This window comes from Notechis scutatus, chromosome 2 (genome assembly GCF_049901735.1).
Source record: "Notechis scutatus isolate UNSWTSFEM ecotype Mainland chromosome 2, rNotScu1.2, whole genome shotgun sequence".
NCBI classification, from domain to species: Eukaryota; Metazoa; Chordata; class Lepidosauria; order Squamata; family Elapidae; genus Notechis; species Notechis scutatus.
In genome coordinates this window covers 66,082,302-66,097,453 of record NC_142010.1, presented here as the reverse complement: position 1 = coordinate 66,097,453, position 15,152 = coordinate 66,082,302, and the positions used below count along the sequence as shown (strand labels likewise).

At 40.7% G+C, this 15,152-nt stretch overlaps 1 protein-coding gene across 2 annotated transcripts in view; it reads right to left on the bottom strand.

The window, feature by feature from the left end:
- CACNA2D2 (calcium voltage-gated channel auxiliary subunit alpha2delta 2) overlaps positions 1 to 15,152 on the bottom strand; it is a 681,501-nt gene that overhangs the window by 295,688 nt on the left and 370,661 nt on the right. The gene's annotated exons all lie outside the window — the stretch shown is intronic.

Sequence of the window (15,152 nt, the reverse complement as noted above, 5' to 3'; positions counted from 1 at the left end):
ATAGCTACAAGGCCATAAACTAATATGATTCCAGCCTAAGTAGGAAACAATAAGTCTTTTGCTGGCTACAGCCTAAGAATTGTAAGTGGATGTGGATGGTAGTCAGTTGTGGCTCCCTTAAACCACGGCTAAAGGAAAGACCTGTGGTTCCCTAGGCTGTTATGCAGCTGTATAGAACACTTTAAGACAGGGGTGTCAAGCTCAATTTCATTGAGGGACGCATCAGGGTTGTGTTTGGACCTTGGAGGGCTGGGGCTGGGCGTGGCCATGATGGGCATGATCAGGGATGGGCGGAGGCATCTGTGGTAGCCAAGTGCTAAGGCAGGACTTCCCTGAGACCCTCCCTCACTCTTATTATAATCCCCTTCCTTCCTTCCTTCCTTCCTTCCTTCCTTCCTTCCTTCCTTCCTTCCTTCCTTCCTTCCTTCCTTCCTTCCTTCCTTCCCCTTCCCTCTTTATTCTCCTTTCTTCTTCCTTCCCCTCTTTCTTTATTTTTCCTTTCTTGCTCTCCTTCCATCTTTTTCTTTGTCTTTCTTTTTTCCCTTTCTCCTTTCCTGTCCCTTCTTGCATGCTCAAATGCAAAAGGAAAAATATTTCTCCTTTTGTTTTGCTTTTAGTTTGTTTTGATAGCCCGCTGCCAGCGAAAACAGAACCTGGAGCGGGGGGCAGCCCCCACACACCCCATTTTCGGCTGCGACGGCATTGCTGTTCAATGGTAGGGAACAAGAACTCAGGTAGCATTCTAAACAAGATTTTCTTACAATCACGAGCTTCAAGCAAGAGCATTTAAAGACAGCCCGGCTAGTTCTATTCAAGTTGTATTAACATTCAAGGATATTAATGCATGAGTATGAAATATAAAAGAAACAAATTGTTTTCCCCCACCCATTCACACAACACACATAAACACATATACACATGCATGTGAGGGTTGGATTGTCTAATAGCTAATGTGCTAGATTGGGAGCACAGAGACTGCTATTCCACATTGCTCAAGCAAAGGTTCTGCATAAACAAAGCATTTTTTTTCTCCCTCTTAGGCATGAAACGCACACTTATAATCAATGCATGCGTCTCCGGTTCTTTAGAAATATCAACACCTTTCAGAATGGCAATTATCCCAAAGGAACATGCAACAGTCATAAACTCAATTTAGAACAATATATCACAAGATTCCGTAAAAGAAAACAGAGTGTCTGTAAAATATACAAGCATTAACCTGAGGCCAGCCAAAACCACGCTTTCTAATATTCAAATTAAAAATGAAGAAAAATATTTTTCTTTGATGCTGCAGAGATTTTTTTCTCTCTCAAGTCAATGCAATATTGCAGCTTGGACTTTCTCAATAAACAATCCAAAGACTCCATCTGGGCTGGGAGCATCCAAGCAAGAGCTCAGAGCAATCTCTCTTCCAAGCAAAGCTCATAAAAATGTTCTTCGAGCTGTTTTTTTTAAAAACTGCTTGTTGAAAGGTTCCCAAAGTGCAGAGGAGAGAAGCCTTCAGAAGAAGAATGCCAATCTTTCTCAGGAAGGGAGAAGACTGTCCTTTCCAATTTTTCATCTTTTTTTCCCAACCCTTTATAAACTAGTCACACACTTGTTGTGTGTGTGTGTGTGTGGGGGGGGTTCTGTCTTGCTTCCTCCATTCCATGCTAGCATGTTTTCTTTAGCTCTATTGGCTGCATGAAAAATTACGGTTAGATTACATTAGGATTTTCTGCATAAAATGTAACAGGTGTAGCAGTAAAACATAAGTTCCGTTATTAGAGCAACTGAGAGTTGGACAGTGTACAAATTTAATAAATAAATATGCAGAGAGCCTTTAAATACTGGGAAAATAACAGGATATCATCCAAACTGAGAGTCTGAAATAGAAATCAATCATGTCCCTCAACAGGTGAGGATGCTCTCGTGTTTTCCCATTAAGCTTTTTACTCTTTAGAACCAAATGACTAAACAGGACTGAAATAAGGATAAAATCAATATTACTTCTTTTTCCTCTTATAATATTTAAAACCATCCATTTTGTCATTTAGATGGGAAGAAAACCAACACCACCTGCTTGGCAAATAGCATAGAGTGCAATAAACCACAAAGTTATTTTTAAATTTTGATATAGTTAAGGCTTCATTCTAAATGTGTAACACTTAGCGTTACCCATTATTTAACATCATCTTCATTTTATCAACCTCAGAAGGATGAAAGGCTGAGTCAACCTTGAGCTGGTCAGGGTCGAACTGCTGGATGTGGACAGAGTTAGCCTGCAATAATGCATTTTGACCACTGTACCACCACGGCTCTTAATGTACTGGAAGCAGACTGGCAACTAGTGCAGCTCCCATTGATGAGAAGTTACATAGCTGCCATGAGAGTCTTGAACTTATAAGCTGTCCGAGTTCCTGCCCCTGTCTGAAATTCCCCAGAACTATAGGTCTGGCCAAATCAATCTCCAGCCCACCTGGGAAATCCAGCATCTCATTCTTCCCCAGCCTAGAAACTGCTGATCAGTAATTCTGGGAGTCCAAGTTACCACACATCTGGAAAGCATCAGGAATGTCAATCTTTATATTGGATCAAGATTTTCTTTCCAGGAAGTGATGTTAAAGATATCACAGCAGGTTAATTACTTTATTAAATGAAAGTAAACTAGTATATAGCATCATAGAGAAATCTGGGTCTGTGATGGTTTGCATGTAGGGAGTTTATTTTCATTCTCTACTGTTCAACAAAAGTTCCTTCTTTCCTCCCTCCCTTTTTCCTTCCTTTCTTCCTTCCCTTTCCTCCTTCCTCCTTTCCTTTCCTTTTGCATCTGCTAAAGCAGTCATATGAATTTTGGTTCAGATACATTCACTTTAGCCCTCAACTGCAGACAACTTATTCCAGTTCTTTCCAAATATTGCCATTTCACTGTCTCTTTAAGCTTCATAGAAATGTATATGGAAGCATTTCAGAAACACCTCATGATAGACAAAAAAAAGTTTCCCATAATGCCACAGAGCTGGGAAAGAAAGAAATTAAAAGTGCAGAGAATTGATTCGTGTAACACATTTACTCAGAAATAGCAGTGCTTGTTCTTTATTTTTAATTAAGCTAAAAGGTAGGTATATACTGAGGCCATGGACTTCCAAAGGGATCAATTTTGCCTCAGGAAGTAAATTAAAAACAGAAAGCGAAATAAATGGCATCTTGCTTGTGGTACCAGTCAGTCTCTACCTTGGTTCTGAGGACTATATTTTCAGATAAGGAGAATAGTTTCAAGCCAAGCTAGCTGGGCTACTGGCTCTTGGGATTCAGTCAGCAAGAGCTAAATGCATTTGTGCCATAAAGATGTAGCCACTTGAGACTAAAGTTTAGGCACTTCTGTAAGCAAACACAAACTCCGGTTGTTCATTTCCCCAGAGAGCAAGCCCATCCTTGGCTTCTTTCCACAAGGGAAATTGTATTCAGACATAATAATAGAGCCCTACATGGCAAAGTAAAAGAGTAATTAAAACTGCCATGAATTAACAATTACCAGTAGAAACTGAGGGCAGAGATAAAATTACAACTGCATTAGTAATGGATAGATTTAATAAGCAAAATATTCTGCATTCAGTTGAAAACAATCATTGGTTTGATTTGTGTTCTTGTGTGTGGTGGCGGTAGAGTAACAATTTTCTTATTGCCTTAGCACTTCAGTCTCAGTCTTCAAAATATATTTGAAGATTTTTTTCAGGGCAATTGTTAAGTGAGTTTTGCCTTATTTTACAATCGATTTCATCATGGTTGTTAAATAAATAACTGCAGTTGCTAAGTGATTAATATGGTTGTTATGTGAACCTGGCTTCCCCCCATTGACTTTTGATTGTCAGAAGCTGGCAGGGAAGGTTACAAATGGTGATCACATGATCCCAGGACAGTGCAACTGTCATAAATACATGCCAGTTGCCAAGTACCCAGGGATGGCATTCTACTGGTTCAGATCAGTTCTATAGAGCCGGTTGTTATGCTTCTGCGCAGTTCGGAGAACTGACAAATTGTGCCCCTGGCTAGCCCTGTCCCTCTCCACCCATCCCTCCCCTCCCCGCCCAGTCAGTCCTTATCGCGCATGCGCAACATCGCTGACTGCATTCTTCCCTGCCCAGTCAAGGTATGTCTTTTTTCCCCCTCCCGACGATCAGCTATTCCTATGATCAGCTGTGCCGGGATTCCCCTCACTGTCTTACTGCTTCGCCCAGGAGGCTTCCCTGAGGCCCAGGAAGGCAAAAAATGGAGGGAGGGAGCAGAACCCCCCCCTCCCCGCTCCCACTCCATTTTTTGCCTTCCTGGGCCCCAGGGAAGCTTCCTGGGAGCAAAAACGCCCCCCCCCGGAAGCTGCACGTCCCTTCCAGGCTCCATTTTGTCCTTCCTGAGCCCCAGGGAAGCCTTCTGGGAGCAAAAACACCCCCAGGAGGCTTTCCTGAGGCCCAGAAGGCCCCAAAAATGGGGGGGGGGTTTTTGCAAAAAAGATGAAGCCACACCCACCCAGTCATATGGCCACTCCCCCTAACCATGTCCATCTAGCCACACCCATCTAGCCACGCCCTCAGAACCAGTTGTTAAAACATTTGAATCCCACCACTGAAAGTACTCAAATGTTGATCACACGACTATGTGGACGCTGCAATGGTCATTAGTGTGAAAAATGGCCATAAGTCACATTTTTAGTGCCATTATAATTTTGAACAGTCCCTAACAGAATAGTTGTAAGTTGAAGACTGCTTGTAATAACTATATGAATCTTAGGACTCAAGACAGTAAGCCTCACCATTCCAACAGCTGTGAAACAAGAACAGGATCCTGTTTTGCTTGTGGCTTCCTGAGGCCTGTGAATGGCAACAGCCAGAAGAAACTTGATGGGATGTTGATAATAGCAATAGTACTTAGACTTACATACCGCTTCACAATGCTTTACAGCCCTCTCTAAGGGGTTTTCAGAATCAGCCTATTGCCCCCAACAATTTGGGTCCTCATTTTACCCACCTCAGAAGGATGTAAGGCTGAATCAACCTTCAGCCTGGTGAGATTCGGACTGCCAAATTGCAGGCAGCCGGCAACCAGCAGAAGTAGCCTGCAGTACTGCACTCTAACCACTGTGCCACTGCATCTCATAAGAACGTAAGGCGAGCCTTCCGTCCTGGATCCATTGCAAGCAACATTTAAGATAGAACCCACAGATTTGATTGATATATTTGATCCAGAACCTTGCAAATTACCTGGGCAAATATGATCGGTGCAGGATATACAGAGCTTAGAAGGCAGTTATGAGATCTGAGAAACAAAATTTCACTTCATATGAAAAAAAATGCTGTTTCCTTTGGCATTCCTGCAGTCAAAAGAAATTCCTTCAGAAGCAAAGCACTCTTTGTATTAGCTGTACTTCACCATCTATACCATCTATAATCAATAGCTGTCCTATATATAGTTGTTGAATACATTTATAGCAAAAAATCTCCATCGCTTCCCGAGGTACTCTGTTCCAGGTTTGGTGAGCTTATATAGTAGTTTGTATTTTTGAGGTTTTTCACATTTTTAGAAATCTTGGGGTCACCCTTTTATTCCCGTTTATCGATCCCTCTCTCAGTGGCCCACTTTTGATTCCACTTAATACCATCATTTTAATTCATATTAAAGGGAAACCGTGCGCATGCTCAAATTGTGACATGTGGTATAAACAAGTAACACACACAAACACAGAGTGCAAAAATGAACAACGGATGAATAAAAACATGATTTATTGGGGTGGGTGTGTATTTGCATAAATCTTGCAAGGTCTCATAAGTGAAGGCAGGGATCTTGCAAGCTATGGCTAGCTTGTAAGAATTATTATTTTTAAAAAATGATAGTTAAAAAGTTGGAGGTCAGTGGGTGATATCAAGAAGTGTTATGGGTCCTATAACCCCCATGGACACTGTGCTGTGGACTATTGCACTAATGTAAACTGACGGCAACAACAAGAGATCTTTGCTACTATGTATACATAGAAGTTGAAATTGCTCCTACTAGATTTTGAACATGAATTTAAAGAGTTCTTTCGATTCTGCCATTTATAATAATTAAACAGGGCAGCTTCCAAATTGGTTTTTCTCAAGAAAGCTCCAGAGCTGTTCAAAAAGCAGTTTCTCATCCCTTTGTGTGTGTGTGTGTGTGTGTGTGTGTGTGTGTGTATCACTTCAGAATAAACACCCATGTGTTTTTAACATTAAAAAGCAAAACAAATTAAATCACAGACATCAGTATTAATGGGATAAACCTAGGCAGAGCTGAATATTTGTAAGAAGCATGGCAGTAAATATTTGTGATATTTAGCTTAGCTATAAAAAAGAGGTAACAAGTTTTGAATCCTTGTATACAGCATAAGTTATAACTTCTGTCTGGGAACAAGCTGGGTCTACTACTAGTAGATTATTCATTTATTTTTATTTTATTTATTTATTTTATTTATTTAGAAAATTTATATTGCCACCTACTCACAAATGGTGACTAAAGGTGGCTTACAAGGAAACACCAGATAAAAGAAATAAAAATAATAAAATAATAACCTCCACCCTCTTACCCTGGCAAGAACACACATCCATACTAGCCATTTAATAGGGTCCATCCCGCTTTGGGTTCCCCAGGCCCACTGGCCATGTCTTCAGGGCCTTCCCAAAGGGTATTAAAATGGGAGCCATTCTAATCTCTGGGGGAATGATGTTCCAGAGAGAGAGAGAGAGAGCCACCACAGAGAAGGCCCTTCTTCTGGGTCCCACGAGATGCATCTTCTTAAGGGATGGGACCCACGACATTCCTTGCCTTGCTACCCTAGTGGGTCAGGTTGATGTGATCGTCAAGAGATAACCTGATCCCAAGTCATAAAGGGCTTTAAAAGTGACAACTAGCACCTTGAATTGCACCCGTAAGCAAATTGGCAACCAATGCAGTTCCCACAGAAGTGATACATGTGCACACCAAGGTCTGCATAAAACCATGTGGGCTGCTGCATTTTGCACCAACTGGAGCTTCTGGATGCTTTACAGGGGGCAGCCCCATGTAGAGCATGTTGCAATCGTCAAGATGGGAGGTGACTAGGGCATCAGTGACCGTGAATAGGGATTGTTGATCCAGGAAAGGGCGTAACTGGAGCACAACCCACAGTTTTGCAAAGGGTCTCCTGGCCATGACTGCCATCTGCTTATTCCCAAGAAGCAGCTCTTTTTAAGCTTTTGGATCTCACAGCTGGGCTGGTGATGGAATGCTGCAGGCTGTTATCCTGGGGGAATTAGTTTCTATGCTCTGGGGATGGAATGGGGACCATAGGATTCCATGGCCCCTGTCTAGAATAGTCTTAGGGCAACACGTGCAATTTGTCACACGTGGAACCTGATATTTTCCTCAAAGCAGTCAACATGATTTATAGGGAGAGGACACTATCACCAGTTCTATGCTTTGGGTGGAATGCTTTCTGGATCACATGCATATTGTTGCTACCCTTGACCTTTGCAGGTCCCAAGACATGAACCACTGAAGAAGCATCTAGAGGGACAGTGAGCATGGGGGTACATGATTGCACAAAGAGAAACAAAGAGTGAGCATGGGGGATACATGATTTGCACATCCATGTTTGGATGAATATATTTTTACACTGTTTTTAAATGTGTCAGAACAATTTCAAGAACCTGCAAGATATATTGAACTCAATCAGATAAAGGGAAAGAGGAAAAACACAGAATATACAGCTATCTGGATTCTTGATAGTAAAGCTGATAGTAAAGAATAAGAAAGTTGGAAGTGACTTTCCAACTTTGTTATTCCACAGAGAAAGAAACAAAAGACTTTTGCTGTACCTGAGGGCAGGAAAGAAGCAATGAGTGGAAACTAATCAAGGAGAGAAGCAACTTAGAACTAAGGAGAAATTTCCTGACAGTTAGAACAATTAATCAGCAGAACAACTTGCCTCTAGAAGTTGTGAATGCTCCAACACTGGAAATTTTTAAGAAGAGATGGGACAACCATTTGTCTGAAATAGTATACAATTTCCTACCTAACCAGGGGGTTGAACTAGAAGACCTCCAAAGTCCCCCGGGAGGTGGGGTGGTGGAAGAGCTACCCCACGTGCCCCACACCCACTTATCTCAGGGCCCTGGCTATCCATGTCATGACATCTGCCTCGCATCGAGCTGCAGCATCAGCACACCGCTCAGGCTCCTGCTCTGTTGCAGCCACGAGCAGGCAGAAGTGAGCTGGTGGTCACATGGGCTCCTGCTGCACATGGCTGCAGTGGGGGCCCTGAAGTAAGCCTGTGTGGGTGCATGAGGCAGCTCCACCCCCCCACCTGACCTCGTGGCCACAGCACCATGAGAAACCACACAAAATAGGTGGCCAGCCGGCTGTGCAGGCCCTTAAGTAGGGTTTATTTGTGGGGTTGGGCTTAGATTAGCTGCACACATAAAAACATGTTAGGGCTTATTTTTGGGATAGGTCTTATTTTCAGGGAAACAGGGTGTTCTATTCTATTCTATTCTATTCTATTCTATTCTATTTCTCCTTCAGCACAGCTATTCTAAAGAAAGGAGTGAGTGGCAATACAAGATCAAAAGATGATGAAGAATTCAATAAAAGTACCTCTGGTGCTTTCCCTCTGGAAAGCATACAGGAAGGCTGCTTGTGAAGGACATACAGGAATCGAATGAATTACACATCTGTCTTACAGTATATGGAAAATTCTAAAACACATAGCAGCTGAAAACGTGGGCCTAGTTCATAGAATGGTCCCTCCTTATTTGGTATCATCAATTCACCAGGTGTTTCCTTCATGGAACAGAGAGAAGACAGATGACTCCATCAGCACAGGTACCCATTTTCAGGAGCAGAACCTATCTCAAATACATGCATGTTCCATCTCTGCATTCTCTTGCAAGAATAATGTACTCTAAAGGCATGGGAAACCAGATTTTTTTTTTCATCTTGAGGAAGTTAACATTTACTTACTTTTGGGCACATCATGAAAAAAATCATCCCTAATAACCATATGGCTCTGAATATAAACAGAGCCAGCATGTGCCAGGAGAAAGCAAACACTTTGACAAAATATTTGTATGCAGACGCCAACGCATTTACATGCACACGATAAACACTATTCCGAACTTTGGTATGAATCAACGCAGTATGTGGTAACGACTAAGCAATTAGGAGACTACAGGCCAATATAAGAAATATTATTTTCATCTCTTCGCTTCCTCCATATGAAAAAGAGGATTGCTTGGAGAAATAGAAGCACATTCTGATACCTCCACTGTAGAGCAAGCCAAAGCTCTACATATAATGCTAATATTTTTGGTGAGGGTGTGAAGTTGGGCTTACTGTCTGCTCTTTTCAAAGCAGCTACAGTGAAGCAGACAAGCTTCCCTAACTTCCCCCAAACATTTCTTGATATTCTCAGAACTGCATTCTTGAGCAGACTTGGGCATTTTCTGGACCCTGGGCCACATCTGCCCCTTTGTCTGTCCCTGTCTGACCAGCGTGAGGTCAACTAGAAATTAGAATCAAGCATAAATAAGTGTGCTGCAGGTGATGGGAGAAAAAGCCAAGTTGAGTCTGTCTCTGAGGAGCCGCCATGTGCTCCTTCAGTTGGCTGCCGACTATGGGGTGTGTGTGTGTGTGTGTGTGTGTGTGTGTGTGTGTGTGTGTAAAGACTGTGTTTTGTGTCTGCAGAGTGTTCATATGGAGCAGCCCATGTGAGGGGACCCAGGCTCGGTTACCCACCACTATCTCAGTTGAAGTGCAGCTGTTGGTTTGATCCTCTACAACAGTCCCAGTTTCTCATGGGGGCCTTTGGGAAAATTAATTGCCTACTTCTGCTTTTAAGGATCCATGCCAGTGTTCCTGATGCTTGGCTACACTCTGGGTTTTTCAAAGGTGGGCTGATGTCCAAAGGCAGCCTCACTCACCCAATCTTTGAAGCTTACAAAAGTAAAAGCTACAACTGAGTGGGAAGTGGGGGAGTGTAGCAGGAAAAGTGAAAGCAAACAGCCTGCAGAGGGGGAAGTGGAAATGGCACCTACAGATTAGCCACTATTAGAAGTATTATATTTTCATTCAACTGCCAGAATCACAAGCTACGGTGAGCAGCGCATCCTGGTGGGAGTCCTGCTTGCAGCTTTGCTGGGAGCTGAGTAACAAGTAAAAAAGGAACAACCACACTGAAGCAACTAATGCAAGAACATTTGGAAACAGGAAAAGATTGTATGTTGCTTTGAGACTTTAGTGTGAACTGAGTATTGAAAGCATAGAAAGCACTTAGGAGCATAGAGACAGTTTATACGGTAACATTACTTTGCAAAGGCTAGAAGGGTGGAGTTGACCCAGAGCAATAAGCCTGATATTGGGGAAAGGATGTGTTGTAATAAATTATTTTGTACATATTTGCTATACTGAGGTGTATCCAGTCCTTGCTGAGCGAGGAACCCTCACAGTGGACTAGTGGTGGATTTGGGGAAAGGAAAAAAAAATTATATGGATCTGGTTTAATTGATTTTTAGACCCTGTGTATTCTTTGCAATTTTGGGAAAGGAATGTGTATGCATAAACATTACACATAGGTATGCACAGTCTCAGATGTTCACAACATTTGGGAGTTTCAATGAAGATCATGAGCTATTCTTGATATTTTTTAAAAATAAAAACTTGGATGACTATGGAGGCCTCCTGGTAGTCATGGATATTGTAATACCAATCAGTGATGCAGCAAATAATGAAGGAGTCATTTTTCTAGGAGGAAATAGTAAATATGACAATAGTAAATATGCCAGTGCAATCAGAACTAAAATGTGTACCACTCTCAGTGGGGAAAAATTAGGAAAGAATTAGAGATGTGCTTCAAATGGAATGCAAAACTATGCAGAAACATGAAATGGAGTCATAAAGTTGCTTTGTAGAATGATGACTGTGAAAGTCAGCCATTTTGTCAGCCGAAGTCTCCTTCATGCAATAGACAGGCAACCTGACATGTTCATACTTCACAAAGCAAATCTCATTCCAATGATGAAATGAAAACAAAGGGGCTATTAGACACTTTAAGGACGGGAAGATATCACAGCAAAGTACATGGCCAATTCAGCCAAATGAAACACACCATCTGTAGCATGCTAAACATCCAGTTCCATGACCTCCCTACAAATTTATTGCATCAAGTATATCAGTGAGGGGTAAGAAGAGATTTAGAGAATAAAAATAATGAATTCATACGATCCAGCATATCAGAGAAGGCCATTAAAGGTTTATTGAGTGAGGGCACATCCAATGCTCCCAAGCCAGCCGTCAGTTTGTCAGAATTTAATTTTATACTAGATAGGTAGGTGAAAGTTATTATTATTCGGCAGCCATGTGGTTTAATATTTTTCTCACACATTCTCATCTTTATTTTTCATTCTCCACCTAAGAAAATCCACTCTGACCCTCCTGTTCCAGAGCCCCAAATCTAGGATTAAGGAGGATCAGAGCCAACACCACCCAGAATCAGCTGGAGTCAGACTGCATCAAAATTGAATTAATTAAAAATGATTCAGAATTCACAGGCAGTAACTTTAAAAAAAAACTTACAAAAACACTCAAATATATAGAATCTAATCTACATGATTGTCTTTCAACTTTTAAGTCATAAAGGAAGGAAAAGATACCAGTAAGCTAGGATGCCATAACAACTTCATAAAAATAAAGGCATGGTATATTTATCTGAGTAAAACTGCAACATCTGCATTGGAAATAAATTCCTCTAAATTGCCATGGCAACCTAAATCTGCCGCCCCTCCTTTCTTCTGCTTTCTCTTTCACATTCATTAAACAAAGTGCAATATACTTTTCTTTTGTTTGCAGCTATGCCACAGACATTATGATTTGTTGAATTCTAATTATCTTATATGAAATTGGAGCAGTATAGAAACTGAAGCAATAAATAAATAAATAGATCCAATCTTTTCTTATATGGGTCAAAAAAATGAGGTTTGTTTTTTTTTACAAAAAAGGCAAGCAATTAATCTACAAATTTGTTTTCCCCCCCCACAAAAGAACACTGTTTTCTAATCCAGTTAGAATATCACCCATTTGATCTGTTGCTAGAAGTGGAGAAAAAGTAACACGGTTGCATTTTTATTGTTTTATTGCTTTTTAAAAGCTATACTACTATAATGTACTATTTAAAATAAAATTATGCAATTTGAAAAAAGGAAGATTTTCTATTTGTTCCTCTGATGAGGTCCGAGAGGATTCTCCCCTTTTAGACCATTCTTCACTCTCATTTCAGACCACCATCAAAGCCAACAAATCTACTTTCTGGCTGAAAGCGTGTATGATGCAAATACAAACTAACCCAATTAATGCAATTCTTGAACAGAAATAAAAAGGGAAGTTTTCAGCAACTGATATAGAACACACCAAAATATTCTTCCCAAGCCCAGCTGGCCGGCAAGTCTGCTGAACATGTTAAACAGAATAATTTGGGATTGCCTCTTGGGGAAATACAAGAGATGTTTCACAGATCCTCAAAAAAGGCTGGTTTTTCAAGTTAATCCTTTGGTTGCTGCTGACACACTTTAATTTCCACAATGAAGAAAAGCTCTTTGGCATGTTTTCCTTTCCTATGAAACAGAGACTGAAGCAAACTCATGATGCTAGAAGGAAGATCCATATGGGGCAATTTCCGCCTAAATCACTGGAGCACAGAATAATTATGTACCTTTAGAATTAATTCCCTCTCTTGGGCATCTCTTTGTCCAGTGAACCTTTTCCTTGTTGCATGCTTTTGATAAACATTGCATAAGAGAAAACTGATGCAGAAGACCAAAAGTTAATGATATATAAATTATATATATATAATATATATGCTACAACTTTAAAAGAACCAGAAATGACAGAAAACAATGTTTGTTATATTCTTGTGGAATACTGTATGTCTTCAGTGAATACTATAATACTGTAATAATGTCTGTGGCAAGTGATCCCATGGCTCTTGTTAGTTATGCATCCCTAATCTAAAATCTGCTAGGCAGCTGGCTATGCCACAGCTGAGTATTGATCAAGGAAGTAACTTCACAAAGTGCTGTTTTTCAAAGTACTAACGTCTTTGTCAATAACTGTCTCATATGTAAAATAAAGGTTTTTAGTTAGTGAGAAGAATTCAGAGTTTTGGACAGAGATGGGGAGGAACAGACATGTTCAATCCTGTCAAAACTGAGTGGCCTTTGCGGGCCCCATTCTGAGTTGGGAGCCCCGTTCTTTGGACATTTCATCTTTAAATTTGGATGGGGTTGCACTTGCCCACACAAGACTGGTGTACAATGTGGGAGTCATCTTGGATTTGCAGTCCCTCCTTGAAGAGCAGGTGGCAGTTACAGTATGTTCAAGACAGCCTTTGCATAGATTAATCAAATGCATCAGTTGTTCCTGATCCTAGACTGGAGTCACTCATGCCTTCATTACCCCAAGAATGGGCTACTGCTCTGTTCTCTACATGGGACTGTCCTTGAAGGTCACTGGGAAGATATCACTGGTCAGAATCGGTAGCGTTGAGCATGCCTTGATCTATCACTGGTTGTATAGTCATACCCAATTAATATATGCCAGTGGCTCCATGTCAAGCTGAAAGGTAGCATGCAGCATGGACGCTGTGGCAGGCTCTGCATTGTATGACACACCATTATTCCTCTCAGTTTTGCATTGGTCAGATCACTATTAGAATATCGTGTCCACTTGGAAGGACACAGACAAAATGGGACAGTAATCTAGATAATGGGTTGATTCAAGTTTCCTACTTTCTTCAATAAATATTACATAGCTATTGTTTCCCAATTTCTTTTGAGCTTGGTTGGGAAGTTCATTCCTGACTATAAAATCTGAGAGCTTGGCTATGAGAAATCATTATTATCCTACTGATAATCCGACTGATGGAAATGGGAATGGATAGGAGCCTTCACTGTCTTATTGTCCTGTCATAACAGGGAAAAATTGTTAAGGTCTTGGGATTTAACAGCTGACCAGCAGTGAAGCTGATGCAATATAGGATGATGCAATAAGAATGCAACAGCATAACATGGGTATTTCCCTTTAAGACTGGAGATGGGTTCTACCCCTTTAAGAGGCAGCCATTAGAAGGCGTGTCCTGTCTCCTTGTGTCCAGTATTCATTGCAGAAGTTCTCAGTTTAGAGTTAAAAAGAAAGATTGCTTGTAAGTTATTTTGCCTACCACGTATATGTCTGTTGTATATAAACCACTGTTAAATGTCTAAGTCTAACTATAATTAAAAATAAATTATGCACATTCGAAAAAAGGAAGATTTTCTATTTGTTCCACCATCGATGCTAACAAGTATACTTTCTGGCTGAAAGTGTGTCTGATGCAAATACAAACGAACCAAGTTAATGCAATTCTTGAACAGAAGTAAAAAGGAAGTTTTCAACAACTGATATTGAACACACCAAAATATTTTTCTCATAATGGTAGTCACACTGCAAATGCTCTGACAGGTTATGGGCCCAGTATAAACGCACTACTTACTATGGTGCAAGCTCCCACTGGCTTTCTTTTCTCTCTAGGCTTTCCAGTCACTCTGACCTATATTATGGGGATTGCTAGCATTTTGGTTGACTAGGAGGAACACAGTTAAAAGTTAGTGCTGTTTTAAGTGAGAAAATATTACAAAGTGAATAAAGGTACGTCAGATACATAGGTTTTGGAGAATTTAGGAGAATGGTTTGTTTCTTTCTAATTGCATTAAGCTTAATTTTATGGCTTATATCATATATTTTCACATCCTTCTTCAGAATGAAGGACATTGTGCCACCAGTTTTCAGCTGTTACGATCAAAAGGGACTCCAGAGGCCATGTTAAATACCCTTGTCCACAATGGAATTTTTCTTTTTGAGTACAACCTTCTGGAACTCATAGTTTTGTTCCTACAGTTGTTAATTTTTGTCTTAATGCCAGAAAGGGGATAGAATTCTTAAATGTATTGCCAGTATATATAAGAGCTTGTGCCTGCATGCACAATGTGAGCAAGAAAAGGCCGCAAACCTGAAATTTGCTAAAACTAAGCATGCTACTGTGGATTTCAGTTTTAAAGTACTAGACTAGATCATTTGAATAGAAACATGTGGAGTCC